Here is a 19,716-nt window from a genome sequence, read left to right as displayed (position 1 = left end):
TTCTTACTGTCATGACTCAAACCCCAAAATGGAACCTTATGCCTGGGCCCCTTAAAGCATCACAAGGTCGTGTTAAGTGGAGAAGTGTCTGCTTTTGGCTCTACCCAGAATCCAAAGAAAATTTGACCTGGGAAGCTGTCTCTCTCTGGGTATATGCTTGAGGTAAGATGGATAGCTAAAAAGAAAAAAGAAACTCCTTCCCTCCTGTGGCTCCCACCTTTGGAACATGGACATTGCTAGCCAGGTTCAGCCATACTTTTTTTTCTCTCACCAAATAGTTTCTAATCTCTAGTCACCAATGACTGTACCTATGCTTGAGGGAGGAGAGAGGATGACTGAGGCCCCAAGACCTGATACTCAGCCCTGTTCCAGGTATCAAAATAATGCTGTGACTCAGTTTGGCCTGAGGAGCTAAAAGGAAAATCCTAGATTCAGCTTAGTTCAGCCTTTTGGGAGGTATATCCCAAGTCTGTGAATCAAAACTGAGATTCTTTCTTAGTTTGTTTAGCCTTTAAACCAGGACCAGGAGAAAGCCTGGAACTTTTGGAGATTGGGGCTCAAACCATGGTCCTTTCTGTACCTCTGTACATCAATATCCACACACTGTTCCTCCCAACTGCATCCTCCTTTTTAAAAATAAGGCAACACACAGATCAACACCAGTTAGATCAATTGGGTTTACCCAGCTGGCAAAATTATATTCCAACTACTGGAACAGAAATTATAAAAGTAATTTTATGGAATAGGGTAAGCTTTTGCCACCAATGGTACCATAATCAGTTTTGCCTGTTGCTGTTTCAACTATTAGTCCACATACTTCTGGCGTGGTAGAACATCATTCCACTAATCACACTCCTGCACCTACACCTGGCTGGAGCCTCACTATATTCTCAGTCCCTCCCAAGGTGGGAGGAAAAGTGCTATTTCCTAAAATTTAGGTGGTGTAGTGGATAGAGTGCTAAGCCTGGGGTCAGGAAGAATCATCTTCCTGAGTTGAAGTCTGGCCTCAGACTTCTACTAGCTGTGTGACCTTAGACAAGTCACTTAGCCCTGATTGCCTCAGTTTCCTCATCTGTAAAATGAACTGCAGAAGGAAATGGTGAACCACTGCAATATCTTTGCCAAGAAAATACCAAATGCAGTTACCAAGGACTGAAAACAACTCAAAAAAAAAAAAAAACCTCCTAAAATTGCTACATTTCTTAGAAACCCCCATAGCAAAGCTCTGAAGACTTCCTCTACCTCTAGAAATCCATCTGCCCCTTATAGTCCCAGTTTTTATACAAACATGTAAAAGAGAACACCCACACACCGGCTGCTCCAGTCAGTGCTGGGTCTTCTGTTGCTCTTCTCTAGGCCTGCTTTCTGCTCCAGGAAAAGCTTAGCTGATGCTCTTTTCCCAGCCTCTGGGATCTCCCTGTTCTGGACCTCCGACTCCTCCTGCCATTTTGTCGTTGCCCTCCTGTTATCTCCCTAAACCCTTGGGCCCTTCTGGCAGTGCTTGTTGCCAGTTTTCTTTGTTGCCCCTGGACAGCACCCGAAAAATACTTCATACCTTCGTACACTCCCTAGCAATCAAAGGCCTAGTTCTGACACAAGCATCTCTTGGTCATTTTATAAACCTGAGAACACAGGAGAAATTAAGCCCTTCACACAGACATATAGACACACACACCCCCCCAAAAAATAACTATGTACTAGTAACAATAGAGATGAGAAAGACGGGTGTCTTGGTCAGTATCAAGTAATGCATTATACATGTGTCCACACATATGCATACATATGTACACACGTATATATACAATGTATACATAGATGAAGCAATAGGGTGAAAGGGGGAAGTTACATTGGATTAGAGTCAGAAGATCTATATCCAAATTCACCTCTGTGTCCTCAAATTCATTGGTTCTTACCTTTTTATTTTTTGTCATGGACCCCTTGAGTAGTCTGGTAAAGCTTGTAGACTCCTTCTCAAAAGAATCATTTTTTAAAAAAATTCATAATTAAAGGAAATCCTAAAATTTCGATTAGAGCAGGGGTTCTTAACTTGGGGTACATTAATTTTAAAAAATATTTTGATGAACATTTTTAATATACTTGGTTTCCTTTGCAATCCTATGTATGTTATTTTCTGCATTTAAAAATGTTTTTTCTGAGAAGAGGTCCAGAGTCTTCATTGGATTGCTCAAGGGGTCCATGAGGTTAGTGAAAATCAATATGTAATTTTGACTCTACCCCCACCCCATGTATGTTCACAAACCCCAGATTAAGAAGCCTCATTCTAGTTATATGACCATGGGCAAATGACTTAATTCAGAACCTAGTTTCTTCACCCACGAAACAGATATCATACTCGACACACACACACACACACACACACACACACACACATATGCTACATATACACAAACATATACATAAAATACACACATACATATATATATACACACAGGAAAGTGTTCTGCAATTTTTCAAGCATTATATATATTAAATTATCATAACTCACGTAATACTGAAAAGCATAATCCTAGAGCAGAAAGTGGACAGGCAGGAGGAACGTCTTTCTATTATCTGGGTGATCAGCAGGAATGACGTGCTCTTTGAAAGAATGAAAAAAAGACTTCAAGGAAACTAAAGAGAATTAAAAGGATATGAAAAGAGGCATTCTATAACCTGTATAAGGAGTTTGGAGGATAGAGGAATGTGATATAGACAATGATGATGATAGCTAGCATTTATACATCTTTGACTTTGTAAAGAGGTTTATGTATTTTCTCATATGATCCTCGCAACAGCCCTGTGAAACAGATTCTACTACGATCTTCATTTTACAAATGAAGAAACTGAGGCTGGGGAGGTCAAGTGACTTAACAGGGCCAGTTAATAAATGGCCACAGCAGTATTTAAAATCTGGTTTTCCTGATTCTAAGTCCGACACTACTCCAAGAAGTCTAAGGAGGATGGGGGTGGGGTGGGGGGGAGCCCACCAGGGAAGAGATCCACAGGCTTCATTTGGAGCTAAACAATAGAGATGTGGCTCTAGGAGCAGAAGGAGCTGGAACACCTGAAGAGGAAACAGCTTCCAGGGCTCTGATAAATGATGACAGGATGCACAGGTGTCATCAGTGGAGAGCTCAACCAGGAATCACCAGAAGAAGGGTGAATAATGGTGATGGGAACTTCCTAAGGGCATTGAGGCGGCTATTTGTCAACTGGAACTAAACAATAGGAAAGTCTGTCTTCCTGTAATACTTACCCTAGCCAGGGCAACATTTCCTCTAAACTCATTAAACGTAATGATTATTCATTTCTGGTTATTTTTTGAGGTGGTGAAAATGCTACTATAAATAACCTAGAAAGCATCGCTAAGTATTATGAAAATCCTACCAAGACAAAAAACTTAAGACATTATGGGCATGTGTGTTTTTAAACACACAGCCATTTGAACATAGGGGATTCAAAAGAGAAAAGGATTTGGAAAATGAACAGATGACCAAAAAGGTGTCTGAGAACAGCATTTGGGTTTCAAGACCCCGACTTAAAATATCATAACCCAAGTTTCCTGGCCAGGGATGGATTGCTCACAAAAAAGGTTAGGGAGACAAGCCTGGCTGGACTCTTGTAAACTTGATCAGGAAGGCTTTAAAGCAAACAAAGGAAGGGGAGGGAGAAAACTGTTCCTCTGGATGAGAGTCTAAAGAGAGTTGCCAGGAGCCCTAAGAGGGTGGATAACTTGCCCAGGGTCACACAGCCAGAATGTGTTAATGTCGAGACTAACAGAAGCAATTCGGTCATGGGGACATACTACAGATGACCAAGACAGAAGGAGGAACTGGAATCAGAGTTCTAGAAACAGATCACAAACCTGGCATGGAATTATGAGACTATGGTGATAGGGGACATCTGCTGAAGCTCCCTCTGCCAAAATCAGAATCACTAAACAACGTGCTGTCATTCTTAGAAAGGTGAAGCAAACAGCAAATGGAACTGCTATTCTGAACCTGATTGGAACCCACAAGGAGGAATGAGATGTGGGAGAAGACATGACAAGAACCTTGGGGGTAAATGACTACTCCATTATAGAGCTGGGATAGAGAAGAGAGGGAAAGCCAAGTAAATATTCTCTCTTATATGTACTAGATTTGCGATGAAGTCTAGCTGAAGAAAGAAAATAGGCAGCATAGCATAATTTCTTATTATTAAATCTGAGATGGTTAGCACAGGGAAAAGTCTACCGAGAGTCAAGTATGAAAACCATCTTTAGGGCTGTTAGGTGGAGGAAGGCTTCCTCTCCTTTCTCTAGGGGACTAAATTAGGAGAAATGAGTATTAGCTGCTGAGAAGCCAATTAAGTTTAATGAAAGTTAAAACATCCTAACAATTAGTTACCTGAAAGAATGTGCTGCTTTTTCCCCCCTTCATTTTAGTTCTTTGAGCTGGGTGACAGATTGGGTGCTTGCTACAGATGCTACAGATGCTATAGAAATGATTCTTGTTCCAATAGTCAATGAGTATAATAAGGCCCAGGGTCTCCCCTATCATCCTGGGTCATCTCCAGTCATCCTGATGACTATCTGGTCACTAGATCACTAGGCTCTGGAGGAGAAAGTGAGGCTGGTGACCTTGCACGGCCCTCCCTCACTCAAATCAAAGTCAACTGCCAAGTAATGCCATCATTTTCCTGATGTCATGGTCCTCTTCGAAAACGAAGGACAAACACAACCTGTGAGTAGACCAAGCTGCCTGAAAGGGGACCCAGCTAGTTGGGTAACTTAGCTCGTCTTCTCCCTCTCCCTGTCCTCTTTCTTCTCGCCAGAGCATGGTAAGTTTTGATGGCCAGAAGCTGCCCACTTAACTTGGGGTTTACTGGCTAGATTTCTCTCTTCTTTTCATTCTTTCCTCCCTTCCTCCCTTTCTTTATTTCTTTTTTCCTTTCTTTCTTTCTTTCTCAAAACCTTAAGCCCACTTCACTCTGAAGCTCAGAGATTGGAACACAATAGGTCCCTGCCCAAGCTCCACTTAAGGGATGTATTTTGGGCCCTCCAGCCTTTGAGTGAATATCAATGGTAACTGTTTCTCTTTGGAACAGCAACTCTGAGGGTCTTCCCCTCCCAGCTTGATTTTTTTTTTCTCTTTTCTAATTAAAGGGGCCATCCTTTGACTCACCTCTTAAAGAGGCCTATTCACTAAATGGGCCTTACCTCACTCTAAGTGAGTACACAAAAAGGTCTAAACCTAAAAGGGCCAGGGTCCCCTATTGCATCCTGGGTCATCTCCAGCCATCCTGATGAATATCTGGTCACTGGACCCAGATGGCTCTGGAGGAGGAAGTGAGACTGGGAATCTTGCACAGCCCTCCCTCACTCAAATCAAAGTCAACTGCAAGTCATGTCACCATTTCTCTGATGCCATTGTCCTCTTCGAAAACGAAGAACAAACACAATGAGCCGCACAGTGGGCTAAAGGAAGATACAAAGAAAGGCAAAAATAGTCTCTGCTCTCAAGTATTTTTCAAGTACAAATTAGACTAGATGCCTCAGAAGTCCCTTCAGACTTTTTAATTCCATGATTCAAATATACAAAGGATTTTCGCATCCAAGAAGGATTCTATTTCTCTGGGGGTTCTGGACAGGGTAGATTTAGTATTACCATGAGGTGGTGCAGTAGACAGGGCACTTGACTTGAAGAATGGAAGACCTGAGTTCAAATTTACCTTAGACACTCATTAGCTGTGTGACCCTGGGCAAGTCACAACCTCCTGTCTTTCTCAGTTTCCTCAACTGTAAAATGGGGATAATGATGGCATTTACTTCAAAGGGTTGTTGTGAATCTCAAATGAGCCTGACACACAGTAGGCACTTAATTCATAAATGGTTATTCCCTTCCTTCTTTCCAAGGAAGGACTTCCTTACAGCCAACCCTATACAATGATGGAATCATCTTCAAAAGTAAGGTACTTGCCAATGGAGAAAAATTTCAAGAGTCAGACATGTTGAGGATGAGATTTCTGCAGAGAAGGATATTGGACTAGGGTGGTGACTGGTAAGGTTCCTTCCAGCTCCAAGATTCTAGAGTCTTAGGTCAAAGTTGATTGATTATTCCCCAAGACAGATTTAAAAACAAGTCAGGTAATACAGTTGTAGGATAGAATTGGGTTTAATCTTTCTCATCTTGGGGATCCAACCCCCAAATGGAAACACTCTCCCTCTCTCCCTTTATCACGTGAACAGTTTTATTTAGACTTAAAGTCAAGTAAGCTCACTGAGCATAAAGTCTGTTTCTATTTGTCTTCTAGAAATATCAACACTTGGAACTAAGTGGTAACTTAACAGTGTTAGTTCAAATGATCTGAATAGATTAAGGCCTTTAAAGCGGTAAGAATACTTGGAGACCTAGACCCAAGCCCAGGACAGTTTTTGCCAGTTAACTAACCACTAGAGTGATCTCTCCCTTTTCCTCCTCCATAAAAATGAGGTTACAATAGAAAGTAAAGACAAATTAAGACCATAAAGCAGCATCTTAAACTGGAGTTCTATTTCTTCCCACCTACTCTGGAATGCACTTAACCTTGGAGTCCTTTCTAAGACATGGAAATGGTTACAGAGATGCCACCTACTTCCCTCATCACAATTTCATAGGATCATTTATTTCTTTTAGAGCTGGAAGAAATCTTACAAGGCCATCTATTCCTGTCCCTTCATCTTACGGTTGAGGGAACTGAGGCTCAGAGTCACAGATGTAGTAAGTATAAACTGGCCCTCTGTCCAGGGTTTTCAGCAGCTGGATGATGCAGTAGATAGAGCCCTGGACCTGGAGTTGGGAAGACCTGATTTCAAATCCAGCCTGAGACACTTAGTAGCTTTGTGACCTTGGTCACAACCTTATTTGCAGTGTCCCACACACATGGATACACTCACCTCTGGACAGGGGGAGGGGAGGAGAACAGCGGGATGTCTTCTCATAGCTTTTCAGGGACCAAGCTTGGATCTTTATAATTTTGTGACATTCAGTTTACATTGTTTTATGTTGGTTGTTATTTCCGTTTATGTTGTCATTGTCTTTGTGTCTTGGCTCTGCCTCACTTTGCCTCAGTTCATATAAATCTTTCCATGCTTTTCTGTATTTATATTCATAGTTTCTCACAGAACAGTTAGTATTCCATTACTCTCATGTACCACACTCTGCTTAGTCCTTCCTTAGTTGATGAGCATCTATTTTGCTTCTAGGTCTTTGCTACCACAGAAAATACTTCTTCAAAGATTTTTGTGTCTAAGGCACCTTTTCTAACACTTTTTTGGTGACTAACCTTAGGCTATGAGTCTTATTATCACTGAAATTCAGGGTGGTTGTGATGATCAAATGAGATAATATTCATAACAAGTGTTTAGTGCCATGCTCCACACACAGTAAGTGCTAGATAAATGCTTAATTCCTTCTCTTCACGTAGATAAGAAGGCACTAATGTTCTTATGATATGATATGACCTTAAGTCACTCAAACCTCTGTTTGCCTCAATTTCCTCATCTGTAAGTGGATTGTTGTGAGGATCAAATAAAGTGCTTAGAGCAGAGCCTGGCACCTAGTAAGTGCTATGTAAATGTTTTCTATTATTATTTATTCTATGTTGCCTCTCACTTTGAGGTGGCGGTTTTTTCCAGTAAGGGGTGGGGAGAGGGGAAGTTAGGGTTAGATTTGTACAGATCCTCGGACAAATGATAATCCAACCCACCTTATGATCAAAATGCCAAACATATTTGAAATAACTGGCTCAGGTATGGGGTACCATCTGTGACCAAGAAAGCCAGCAATGCTTATCTTCTTCAGCACAATACTCCAGTGGGTCCAAATCCTGCTCGCTGGGGTTAGTGTTCTGACGGCTGGCTAGAGAGAGTACCCCCCCGCCTCCTTTAGACATTATCATGAGGACTACATCAACTCTTGGTGGTCTCAGTGGAATTGAATGTCCCATAGCCTGGCCAGGGCAGAAAAGGTTTTTGCTTTTTCTGCATTTAAAATGAATGATGTCCAATACTTACATGAAACCTGATAAATGACAGGGACATGTTCTCACCAGATAACAACTTCAAAGAAGACTATTTCAATGGAAGAAACAGATAATGCATCCGCTCTGGTTGGCTTATAGGCCTTGACATAAAATAGTTGAATATTATAATATTACTTCTGCTAAGGGCCTTAGAAAGTACACAGTCCAACTTCATCATTTTACGGACTAAGAAACTAAGGCTGGGAGAGGTGAATGTGACTTGCTCACATTTACATAGTGGGAGAAATGAGACAAGGGCCAGATCTGTTGACTCACCAATTTGAGGTTCTATTATATACTACATTGATTCTACACAGAAACTTGTCTCCTATGAATTTAACTTTGAAATTCAGATTGGTCCTTGGCAAAACCAAAAATGAAAAAAAAGATTTCAAAATAATAGTTCTATTTGGTAGACAAATTTCATAAATTTTATTATTAGCTATTATATTCCTCCACAAAGTCCTGCTCCACTTCCTCACTAATGTAGGAATGACTGCGGTGTCTTGAAGGCAATGCTAATGGGCTTGACAGGGAAGTTCTGTCAAGTTCTACGATGCTCCAAGTGTTTCAAGACAGATTCTGCTGTACAAGGATTATATACCAGCTAAGCATGGGGACCATCACCAATAAAACCAATGGGATTCTTTGGAGATGGCAACTCTCATGAAATAAAGAAATAAGACGAGTGGTCCCCAGTCCTTTGTGAACCCCCTTTCATAATGAATAGCAGAGTAAAAGGGGAGAAATGGTAAAAATAATCACACTGCCCTAACCTAACTGTGGGTAGTCTAAATGTGAGATTATGTCCACTGTTGGCATATTGGTTTGCACACTGTATGAAAAGTGAACCCTGTTAATGTTGATATTCTCATAATTAAAATCCAGAAACAGAAGGCAGTTGAAGCTAAATGGGAAGATAAAATATGAGTTCTCTTACAGAGACAAAGGAATTGATTTCATCCTGTTCCCAAAATCAATAAGAAACATTTTCATGAAGGTTCTTAATTATCTCATCTTGCTCTGCTCACAATAAGTATGAGCAAAAAGACAACCATAAGGGTAATTGTAGCTTATCTGAAGAGATAGAAATTCTACAACTAACCTGACAACATCCTTCAAAGCAGGTCAATGTAGCTATTAATGTCGGTGACTTTAATGTGAAAGTGGGTGCAGTGGAAGATGGGGAAAAGTATGCTGGGAAATGATGACTCAGGCATGAGACATAAGAGGTCAAAGAGTGGTGAACTGTTCAGAACCTTCATCTATCATAAGGGCTTTTGGTAGAGACTCAGAAGGCCCAGCTTTCACTGAACAATGACTGGTTGCTGAAGTGAGTCCTAGCAAAATCAACTGTGTCTGTGGAAGCAGGATGGAGGAAAGCGGTCAGACTATGAACTAGTTGGAACAAAGGTCAAAATCATCAACAAAATATAAGGGATAAATATGTCCAGCTACTTAGTACAATTGCAGGACCTTCAACCAGATCTGTTCAAGGGAGCTGTTGATGCTAAAAAGTGGAAAATGGGGGAAAAAATTCCAATATATATTAACTTTATCATCATTTCCTGAAAGTCTGAGTGATGAAATGTAGTCATAACAAGGATACCAAAAGAGAAAAGAAACTGCTATAGTCTGTAAATGTTGATCTTGCCAAGTGGAAATAGATGTATAATATTATGCATCTATCATAATATACATTTTACATGTTGTAATAATATGTATACTATTATTACAGTATACTAGATATGTATAAACATATACTATATATACTAGATGTATAATAGTAGATGGTAGTTATGAGAAGTACCAGTTTAGAGGCAGCTAGGTGATACAGAGGGTAAAGCACCAGGGCCTGGAATCAGGAAGACCCATCTTCCCGAGTTCAAATCTGGCCTCAAACACTTACTAGCTGTGTGATCCCTCTGGGTAAATCACTTAACCCTGATTGCCTTAGTTTCCTCAACTGTAAAATGAGTTGGAGAAGGAAATGACAAACTACTCCATTGGACACAAGTGAAACAACTGAACATTGACAAAAAACCTGTGGAGCAAAAGGGTGGGAGCTAAAAGACAGTGGAAAGCAGTGGAATTAACAAGTCTACAAAAGACCCAATGGGAGGCCCAATAAGCCACATCATCGCAAGAACATTCAAAGATGAAACCAATTGTCAGGAAAACAGCAAAGTGGAAAGAAAATACACCCATCAACATTTTTATAACATCTGTTTTTATCAGTGACAATGGGTCTACCCCCATTTGGACCCTGACACCTTAGTTCCAGATGTGTAGGAGATGAAATTCAGAAGAACAGCTGGACTACTGCAGACACTGAAAACATCCAGCTTGGAAGGCAATATTTTGATAGCTCTGGGGGGCTGTTTTGTAAGATTTATTCGAAAAGGGAAGACAGAAAAAGAACAGAAAAAAAACACATGGATGATATTACAACACAAAAATTTTGATTCAGAGGGCATCCTTAAGCCCACTTTCTCACAAAGATTTTCATAGGATTATAGGTTAGAGCTGTAAGGGACCTCAGAAACCACTGAGTCCAACCCACCCTGATGTTATAGATGAGGTTAAGTGATTTGCCTAGGGTCACATAGCTAGTAAATGTCTGAGTCAACATTTGATCTCAAGTCTTCCTGATTCCAACAATCTACCCACAATGCCACTAGCTTTCTCATCATTTTATAACAAGAATGTCCTATACATGTACCATGAGCACCTTTGAGGAAAAGATGAGAAGGGTTACAAATGTTTTTTGGCAGCAGACCATATCTTTTATGCTCACACAACCAATGAATAGTATAGAGAACACAGATATCCCTTGTGTTTATTATATTTTTTAAAAAAACTTTTGACTTAGAAGTCAATATAAAGTAAAATAAAAGAGTCAAACAAAGTCTGAAAGCCTTCCCTTCCAACAAAGAATCTCTCAGATATATGGTAAATTCTTAAAATGTTCACTGATAAATGTAACCACAGAAAAAACTATTCAATGTTAGTCTGATTAATAATGCTGAGGGAGAAATGAAACAGGAGGTGTTTGCCATTGCATGAAGAACAGTCCAAGTGGAAGGATTCCCTTTGAATGGTGCAGCCAACCCTCCAGATGCTACTATATTCAGATGATACTGTAGTGGTACATCAAGTCTCCTGCTTATTAGGTGTTCTCAAGGAGAGCCACGATTATGCACCATCATTATGGGAATAAACAAATGAATTAAAAATTCCTCTTTTCTAGATTATTCACATGCCATAGCATGGACATTCCAGTGCATTAGTTCATCTATAAATATGTGGGACAGGTCCTGTATATGGAAAATAAGTTAGGTCCAGAATTTAGAAGGTTAAGAGTAGGCAGAGTTTAATTTGGGAAAACTGTACAGCATTTTCAAAGATGCTAAGCTGTTTACAGGAGTAGCTAGATGGCAAAGAAGAGAGAATGCCTGGCCTGAAGTCAGGAAGACTCATCCTCCTGAGTTCAAATCTGGCCTCATACACTTACTAACTGTGAACACCCTGGGCAAGTCACTTAGCCCTGTTTGCCTCAGTTCCTCATCTGTGATAATGAGTTGAAGGAAATGGCAAACCACTGAAGTATCTTTGCCAAGCAAACCCCAAATGGGCTCACAGAGAGTCAGCCTCAGCTGAACTATCACCACCACCACAACAAAACTGTTTTCCAGCACAAAAGTCCATCCTTTTAGGACAGAGAAGTGGGGAGGATTTTATTTGTTAATGAATGTGATGCAAAAGCAAAAGCTAGCAATAAAATTGAAATAAAATTTTTTAAAAAGTCCATCCTTTTTTTAAAAAAAAATGCAAATGTTGTTGGATGATTGCAAAACTTGGAATTCTCCAAAGAATCAGAGTTATGGATGACTCAAGGAGTGATGGAGAGATGCACAGTGGGCACACATGAGTGACGCATGTTTCTAAAAATGCACAATAATTGACATAAAAATATGAGGAAATGGATGATTATAACTGGAGCTGGGCATGTAGCAAAAGAGAGAATCAACAGACTGACAGACCAAGGGTTACCCTCATACCCAAGGAATGTATAAAGGCCTCAAGAAAGCCCACAGCACACTAACCAAAAGGCAATGACCAAGAATTGCAGGAGACAGGGGAAAAAAAGAGGCACAGATAAGTTCTGAGACATACCGATGGATAGAACATGCCCAGTGCTTAAGTAATAGACCAGTTGAAGCATTCAAGTATTTATTGTTTTTTTTTATGATTCAAATAAGCTTCAAAGTGCATTTTAATAGCACTATAGGCTATCCAAATAGCCACTTTACACTGTTATTGTCCGCATTTACTTTATTTAGCTTTTACAAAAGCTATATATGTTTATTTGTCCACACAAGTGTCTACATGCTACTTAATCTTTATTTAATCTTACTATATGAAATCTCAACAGGCCTAAGTTTTCCTGAAACTGGAAATCAGAGGATTTTAAAATTATATGGATCTTAGAAATCTAATGCAACTACTTATTTACCAGGTGAGAAACTGAGCCTCCAAGAAATTAAGTGCCTTGGCCCTACAACAAATCTGAGACTAGACCCTAAGTTTTAGGACTCCAGGGCCCCTACCACCTTTGAGCCACTTGCTAGCTTTGTTGAATACAAATATTTCTGGGTATTGACCAGAATCTATCGTGTGGCTCCCTATTGTACATCTTGTAGTAATTAGTTGCTAAAATATTTGTAGATTCCTATTAATATATTAATGTACCAGATCATTGCTCCTGGGCACCATTGTTAAATGAAGACTCCAAAACCAGATGACAGCCAATCCCAAAGAAAATTTAAACACATGTATTAAACAACAATAAACTTAAAAATCCCTTTCTTTTTCACTTAAACCTAAGATCTGTGGCTTTCTTTGGAACTCATATATACCCAATAACAGCAAATACTAGGTATTAGTAAACACCATCCGTTCTCTCTAGTGAAAACCATTTGCTTTATTTCTGAAAGTCAACTTTTCCATTTAATCTCTGTAATCTGTGTTTTGAAAAATGGAAAAGCTTGTAAGCCTTACCCAAATTCACCCAGAAGTACCAAATATATGGCACTTGGTACACGGTATATAGTGAAATCTTAGTTGTTGTTGGAGTTCATTGAAGGCAGACACATCAAGGCATTCTTAAAGGGAAAGAATACCTCTTAGAATACTATTGAACTAATTACATTAGGTAACTCTCTCTCTCTCTCTCTCTCTCTCTCTCTCTCTCTCTCTCTCTCTCTCTCTCTCTCTCTCTCTCTCTCTCCCTCTGTGTCTCTCTCTCTTATTGGAATAGAAAGAACTAAAGTATCCAAATAGGGCTGGACAGCTCCATTGACTTTTTCCATTCCTTTCCAAAGGCAGCATAGCTGCTTTTAAATTGTTACTCTACTATATAACCATGGCCTGCTTTTGTAGAGTCCCACTGCTAATCACAGTCTAGTTCTCTGAGTTTCAAAGGACTTCTCGCTGTATCTTTCACACCAGCCTCTTATCTAGCCAGTTTTGTGGCATTTATCTATTGTAATATCTAAAGGATGATGTGTCAGTGAGTTGCTCTCCATTCTTCCTCATACAGCATCTTATCTTGGGAGTCAAACATCTGACAGAAACATCTGCAGAAGAGTTATTTCTAGCTCTTTTTACAGACCACTAGGGTTATCCAGTCTAATTCTCCGAGTTTCAAAGGACTTCTTGCTGTATCTTTCACACCAGCCTCTTATCTAGCCAGTTTTGTGGCATTTATCTATTGTAATATCTAAAGGATGGTGTGTCAGTGAGTTGCTCTCCATTCTTCCTCATACAGCATCTTATCTTGGGAGTCAAATATCTGACAGAAACATCTGCAGAACAGCTATTTCTAGCTCTTTTTACAGACTTGTTTGTTTAATTCCAAGAAAACTACTTCCCCTTGCTTTCTTGGTTTTGAAAAGGAGTCAGCCTTGTCCCTGAGATCTAAGATGCTGTCTCTGATAGAATTCCCCTAAGTGTCCTTGTTCTTAGTCACAGCATGGTACCCTTTCCAAATCCATCATTTCTACTGCTCTTCATTTTCTCTATTGTCCTGATCCATCTCATCATACTGTAAGCTTCCCACATCCACAAGAAAGACATTTACATGGTATTTTACAGTTACTAACTAACCAATCCATACCACGTTGCCTAAGACTGGTAACTATTACTCTCATTTAGCACAAGGTAATGGAGGAGAGCGATAGGTTCATAGCCAGAAGCTTAAATAATACGAGTGGGTGGCATAACTAGATCTCTTATTCAGTGGTCCATAACTACAATCCTTTTCTATACCTTTACCACAGATTACTGTGCCTGCACTGGGGAAGTCTATCTCAGCACTAACAGGTCTCCCTTACTTCCCTCTAGTTTTATTGCTTACCCTGTGTGGGTTGGTAGGTGGTACATTGAATAGAGCATGGAGCTTGAAATCAGGGAAGACTCATCTTCATGTGTTCAAATCTGGCCTCAGAAACTTACTAGCTGTGTGACCCTGGGCAAGTCACTTAACCCTGTTTGCCTCAGTTCCTCATCTGTAAAATAAGCTGGAGGAGGAAATGGCAAATCACGTCACGACAATTCTTTGTCAAGAAAACGCCAAATTGAGGTCACTGAGAGTCAGGCAAGACAAAAAGGACTGAGCAGTAGCTTTGCTCTAATTAAGCTCCTTGAGGGCAGAAACTTTCTTTATAACTCCAGAGTTTAGGTCAGAGCTTGGCATATTGTTGTTGTTGTTCATGTCCAACTCTTCGTGACCATAACATACCAATGCTGTCTGTTGGGTTTTCTAGGCAAAGATACCCAATCTATTTGTCATTTCCTTCTTCAGTAGATTAAGGCAAACAGAATTTAAGTGACTTGCCCAGGGTCATACAGCTAAGCAAGTATCAGAATTCAGATTTGAACTCAGGTCTTCAAGACTCCAGTCCTAGCACTCAATCCACTGAGCCACTTACTAAGCATTTAATAAACTCTTGTTGACTAAGCTTATAAGCTATCTTTTGAAAACCAAAAGAGATAATAGTATTAGAATAGATTTAGAGATAGAAGGAACCATAAGAGGTCCAACTTCCTTTGTTCTATAGACTAAGAAACTAGGGCCAAGAAAGGTAAACATGACCAAGATTATAGCAAAGATAGGATTTGAACCCAGCCCTCTGACCTTTTCCACTGTCAAGATTATAGCAAAGATGGGATTTGAACCCAGCCCTCTGACCTTTTCCACCATCTCACTTTGCTTCCTATAAAAATTGGTGTACTTGTAATACTGCTGTCAGAACAATGTTGTAATTCCATTTAAACTATGTCTAAAATATCCCCCCACCATTAATGCTAGACTAGATTCTTATGCTAGGACATTTTTGGAGAATTCCAAGAATTCAATACTTGGCAAGAAGATTTAGTGGCTGATCTAACAGAGGTTGTATTTTTTTTTAAAGTAATACAGTTAAATATAGTTTTAAGTTCTTGTTCCTTCCTTGAAAAAACAGGAACAGGCCCACTGAGTGATGGCCAGAAAGAAATTGGGCTAGGCCTAAATGAAACCAGACTCAAGCCACAATTTAAGTTACAATGGAAGATACAATCCAGAACAGTGGTCCTGTACTTCCCTCGTCCTCCTTCACATTGCCATCTGCTGCATCACTGCTATGGCTGACAAGTGTCAGATGAGCTTGTGAAAGTTCTGTGGTCTGGTAAAAACTTCTGGAGGAAAAGTTAAAACAACTCTATCGGCAAAGCTGGCTAACACCATGGGCTTCGTCAGCAAGAAGAGTTGCTTTTAGGAATATACTGGATGTAAAACCAAATACCACATTAAAGAAAAGACTGCATTGCAGATAGGCGATTCAACTTACGTGAGGCCCTTCTGCAGGATTTTTAAAGACTGAATGTTTATTCATCTTGTATCACATGTAAATTTATTATAAAAAGACCTTGAAAAACCCCTAAATAGCACTCTGGCTGACTCTCTCTGAATTGAACTAGGATATAAAATACTATTTCAATCATCAGGGATTTTTTTGGGGGGGAGGGAACAGAATTGATCTTCTCTCCTGACTGTTGTACGTAGAATATGACATCTTACTTTTTAAATTAATAAGTTGATTGTACCCCAAGAATGATAGAAACTCATCCATTCCGACATTTGTTGTGAAATCTCTGCACCTAGGATAGATGTTAACCTGGAATTGAGTAGTAGATTCAGCAGGTGTTGGGACCTGTTGGGAAACCTACATTTGCCAGGATACATAATGAAGAAACTACTAATATAGAGTATATGAATACAAAGTTCTCTATCATTTTCTAAAAATGTATCAGCTCCAAAAATTACGTAGCTTCCCTATCTTAGCTTTAGGTTTTTAAAATGTATTCAGAAAGTTTATTATCTACACATTTGAATAAAAGCCTGCATGGCCTCTTTTTTTTTTTTTAATCAGGAGTGATAATCTATCACAATTACCAGTGGAATCAGAGTTCAGTAGGGCCTTCCTCACTTCTGCTGCTTGAAATCCCTAGCTCTCTTCAAAGATCACCTTAAGTACCTCCTTCCATGAAAGACCTTTCCCGATGCCTAGCACTGTGCCTGAAATACAGGAATTGAATAAATTCTTTTTGCTTAAGTTCTCAAGAAAAAATTCTCTCTAGCACCCCATGTTTTTCATCATGGAACATAAGTTCCCTGAGGGGAGGTACTAAGTTGGATTTCTTTTGTTGTTTTTGTCTTGGAATCCTGAACATCTAGCAGATACTTAAGCAATGCTTACTTGCTAACTAATTGACCAACCCCTCCAAAAATGAAGGAGGAAGAGAAGTACCTTTTCTCTGACTGCTGAGTGAAAGCACTTTCACAAAAAAAATGTTAGACGTCTATTTCTTTCAAGTCATTACTCTGGACCTCTGAGACACCAAGAAATCTGTCATCGATTCTTTACTACAGAACCTTCAGCAGCTGCCTTTGTCTTCCTGTGGTGTTAGGACTTCCTCTTATTAAAAGGGAGGAGATCTCTCACTGATTGCTTTATAGATAGCACCCAAAAGAAAATTCTTCACTGACTTAGGAGACCTCTGAGCTTTGTGCGCCTGCTTAGCTAACATTCGCCTAGCTCCTTCCTCCTAGAATCTTCCTCCATTGGGTGCACACAAAGCACCCTGTTCACCTCAATATATCAGGACCTAGCGGTTTCATGATTCTAAACAGCGCTGTTGCTGCTGCTGGAGCGGCATTTTAATCCATTAGCTTACTGTTTCTTGTTTTGCTTTGTCTTAAAGTCAAATGGAACGGCTTGGCTGTCAGCAGAGCCCTGGAGTATGGGGGTTTTGCGCTTTTCAACACAGCTGTATTCTTGGCTTTGATCTTCCTTTACACTGTAGCCTAAAGTCACAATCTCAGTCTGGTTAGGTAATGTAACATTCAAGTATGTATTTATTTTTAAACTGACCCCTTCCGTACCGAGCAGTAAGAAGGACGTCCTGCCAAAAAAATATGCTCCTTTCTATTTTTATGATGAAACACATGCCTCTCAAAGCAGGAAGGGGGAGTGTATGGAGGAGAAGAGAGCCGGTATAATAATCCCTCCTCAGTAAATGGCTCTAATTAGATCAACTCGACTCTCCATCTGAGTGATGGTCCTCTAAGACAAGCCACTTAGAAGTTTCGGGGGGAGGGGGAGTCTTTCAAATTGCTTCAGCTGTTCAGAAACCAGTTTTCAAAAGCACAATTCAGCTCTCTAGCCAGCAGGTTAGAGCACCAGGCTGAATTCCCTCTCTCTCGGGGAGGATACAATAGCTGCAATGCCAACTCTAGATCACAGGGCACAGTGGGAGTCTGCAGTTTTCTACCCAGTGCCCTTGGCCCAGAGAGAACCTCACAGTCATGTGTGGTGCTGTTACCAAACCAGAAAACACAATGGGCATCCAAGAATGGTTCTGTCCCCAGCCCGACGAGAGTGCATTGTACCAGGCAGCCGCACCCTGAAAACTGGTGGGCACAAATCATATAGCTCTCTGGCTTAACGCCTTCAAACCTACCCGGCCAAGCTGCTTTATGCCCCCTTGCGTCCTTCCAGGACCACTGGAGACTGTGATCCCTTTGGTAACGTTATTTTTTCAGCTCTCCTCCCTAAGATCTGAGCTTTACAACCCTCTCATGCAAAGAGAATCCCACTCCCACCCTCCCCACCCCCAGGCAAGCCAAGCAGCAGCCGGAACCCGACACCGCAGCTTCGGATCCCTGTGGACGTTAAGGAAAAAAGGGTGGTGAGCTTGGAAGCAACTTACGAGCTGTCTGTCCTGGTGATCCACAGCCACCGGCTGAGCTCCCGGTCTCGGCTTCTGAATCTGGCTACCCCGCCCAGCTGCCGCGGCCCCTTGGGACTGGCAGCCGGCAGCCCCCAGCCAGCAGCCCCGCAGCCCCCAAGCTCACTCCCGGCTTGGCTGCGGAGGTCGCTACCTCCCCTGTAGCCGCAATTGCTATAGAGAACCAGTGCCACTGTCTCGCTTGCTTTCACCCTCTGAGAGACAGGCACCGAGCGGAAGGTGGAGGTATAGGATGGTGGCAGTTGGCACCGAGTTTATCGCGTCGTCCTCCAAAGCTGCCGGGGCTCGCCCACTCCCACAAGCCGCGCGGACGAGAGACAGCACAGCCCTCTAGTAGTTATTGCCGAGGCCAAGAGGGAAAAGGTGGGAGGGAGACTGAGGGAGCTTCGCCTCCAACACAGGGGACAGAACCTGAAATGGGTGGAGGCAGCGCGGAGAAGGGGAGGGACCAGGAAGAAGATGGGAGGAGCGTTGGGGAAAGCAGCCTCAGAGCCAAGCACACTTCACCTGGGCTACGTCCCGCAGTTACCAGGGTCAAGTGGTCGCCCCCCTGAGCCCTAGGTGAGGAGAAGGGGGGGAGCCAGCAAGTTTTGTCCCCGAGCTGGAGGGGATTCATTTATACCGTATAGGGAACACTCCAGGAGAACAATGGGGCTCCATTGTTAGTCCCTAGCGGTGCAGTTGTAATCCCACGCCAGAGAATTCCTTTAGAACGTAAGCACCTAGCAGGGAGGGAAAGCTACAATTGTCCCTTCCCCGCCCCCCCCCCCCCCCCCCCCCCGCCCTCGAGTTTCCTCTCTAATCACAAAGAATCGTCTTAGAGATACCTTTGTTTAAAGAGTGGTCCCCAGGGAGTTGGTCTGACTGTCCCCAATGCATGCAATGATTACCCTCAAATATAGTGCCCTGCTGGCATCTGTGTGTCTGTCTGTATGGCTTTGAAAACCTTACATCTCTAAAGAAATGCTAAACTATCATTTGTGTACAAAAGCCACCTCTTAGAGCGTCCCGGGTTGCCCGTCTCGCAACAAACCAAATCTGCCGGTTAGTTTCATGTGGGTTCCCAGTAAGGTGGGTGAACCTAGCAGGGAAAATTGCGTGCTGGACAGCTAGGATACGGCGTGACCAGGGAGACCCAAGCCATCGCCCCACGTTGGCTTCGCGCCTATCCTTCTTCCCTCCCTCCCTTCCGTACACTCCCCCATCCCTTTCCCGGTTTAGTTCCCGCGTAAAAGCCCAGTTCTGTCAGTTTCTCCAGCCTTTCCCTCCGAGAGGCCACGAAAACCTGGAGAGATGGATTCCTCACCGTTAGGGCTGGTG

General features: G+C 41.5%; 1 protein-coding gene across 1 annotated transcript in view; it reads right to left on the bottom strand.

Annotated features, from left to right (window-relative positions):
• The window catches only part of CDC42EP3 (CDC42 effector protein 3), a 39,068-nt gene extending 20,011 nt beyond the window's left edge, over positions 1-19,057 (bottom strand). Inside the window, exon 1 of the mRNA XM_036748119.1 lies at positions 18,358-19,057. The gene's annotated coding sequence lies outside the window, so the exon portion shown is untranslated. The remainder of the gene's footprint in view (positions 1-18,357) is intronic.
• Between the last annotated feature and the right edge of the window lie 659 nt (positions 19,058-19,716).

This window comes from Trichosurus vulpecula, chromosome 3 (assembly GCF_011100635.1).
Source record: "Trichosurus vulpecula isolate mTriVul1 chromosome 3, mTriVul1.pri, whole genome shotgun sequence".
In the NCBI taxonomy this organism is placed as follows: domain Eukaryota; kingdom Metazoa; phylum Chordata; class Mammalia; order Diprotodontia; family Phalangeridae; genus Trichosurus; species Trichosurus vulpecula.
Note: the sequence above shows the minus strand (reverse complement) of the source record. Positions and strands in the feature narration are given on the sequence as shown.